The sequence below is a fragment of the Limulus polyphemus genome, unplaced genomic scaffold, assembly GCF_000517525.1.
Source record: "Limulus polyphemus unplaced genomic scaffold, Limulus_polyphemus-2.1.2 Scaffold4908, whole genome shotgun sequence".
NCBI lineage: Eukaryota > Metazoa > Arthropoda > Merostomata > Xiphosura > Limulidae > Limulus > Limulus polyphemus.
Window position 1 is genome coordinate 71882 of NW_013670518.1, and position 1747 is coordinate 73628.

Consider the following 1747-nt stretch of genomic DNA (forward strand, 5'->3'; position numbering starts at 1 on the left):
ACAAGCATTACCAGGTTCTGACTTACAGTGCCACTGGGTCCTCAGTGGATATACAGTGTTTCCCAGAGCATGTTACCATGGCTGTACCACCAATACAGCAGTTAGGTCTTTACGAATAATACTCTAACAGGAGAGATAGCGTATCTGCTTTAACTGTGGTATGATTGGATACTGGAAGATAAACTCTCCACCTGCTGACAGGAATGAAAAATATTTTTTCTCCCATATGTTAGGGAACAACAAAAGAAAAATATATCAATTATAAGTAATAGCTACTACTGCTCTGGATTGATTAGTGGTACCTGGGTTGGACTTGGCCACCAACCTAAGCACATGTAACAGCTTACTTTTGTCCAAAGATGGCCAATTCAGTTTATTCCAGACTGGGCATGTGAAGATAGATAGGCACGAATTTGAGCTTTTAATGGGCACTCGTGCTTCCAAAACCTTGCTGGATCTCATAGTTCCAAGTAAACCAACCACTTCAGCTGGTTCGTACATACATTGTTATGGCTAAAGGACATAAGTTTGGAGTAAGCAGAGACACACAACTCCATTTCGCTACCAGTCCTGTTTCTCAAATAATTAAAGTTACAGTGACCTTAATTTCAGTTATAGTTGCTAGTGGTAAAGGTGAACTTTCGAGGCTTGGTAAGGAAAGATATTTCTCACCTATGCGAAGGAAATTCTGGTATTTTATTGAACATTTCATTCGTGTGCTGTGAACCTGAAAGTAATGTTTTAGTGAATAAAGAAAGTAAATCTGAAGCTAAAGCAAGAAAACGTACAGTTTTTTCAAATAAGAGTAGAATTTCTTTATGGCACAATAAGCAGGGGGTAGAGTGTCTATTGATCCTGTAAATATAGCTGTGCTAAAAGAACTGGTTACAGGATGAGTCGAAAAAACAATCTACAGTTTTCTGTTGTTTGTGTTGTATTATTATAGTTTTGTGGCAAGTTAACTCCAAGTAGCTATACCAATATCTGCTCTGATTAAACCTAATTCATAATTTATATGACCTGAAGACTGATCAATCATTAAAATGTACTATACATGCATGCCCATTCATTCTGGGTACAGATACTAGTGATTATCGAAACAAAGCAATGTTACTACATTTGCAGAAAATTGTGAAGTTTATATACAAGTCATACTCATAACCTGACATCTCCTGAATGATCAACGCCATGACACGAGGAAAACTAAATAGAAATTTGGAGATTTTATGTTTGTTGAAAGTTCAGGTTCTGGACATTGGCACCTATAAAAACGCAACGGCAGTGAAAATGAATCATTGACACAATGAAGATTTCTCTGGTGGATGAATTTCATACTTGGCCAGTCTGGGGCTTTGGGAGATCTATTACAAGACGATATCAAATCTTTGCATCCTAACAGTATAAAATCTCTGGCGAAAAATTTACACAAATCAGGGATGTTGATTTAAGTCAGTTCATAGAGTTGTACAAATTGTTAGGTCTGATTAAAACGGGCACATCATCATAGCATCCTCAGTCTCGTAGTTTGGCTGAATAAGCTACGTAAAATATTAGGCATACACTTGCAAAACTTGTAAATCCTGATTAGAATGAAAACCTGCAATTTTCATGATAGTGTATAGGAAAATTGAGCAACAGTAAACTAGTTACAATATTTATTTATGTTTGGATACGAAGTACAACTTTAATTGGATATGATGTATGGTTTAAATTCCAAGTGCAAGTGTGCTACAGTGCTTATAGGAAC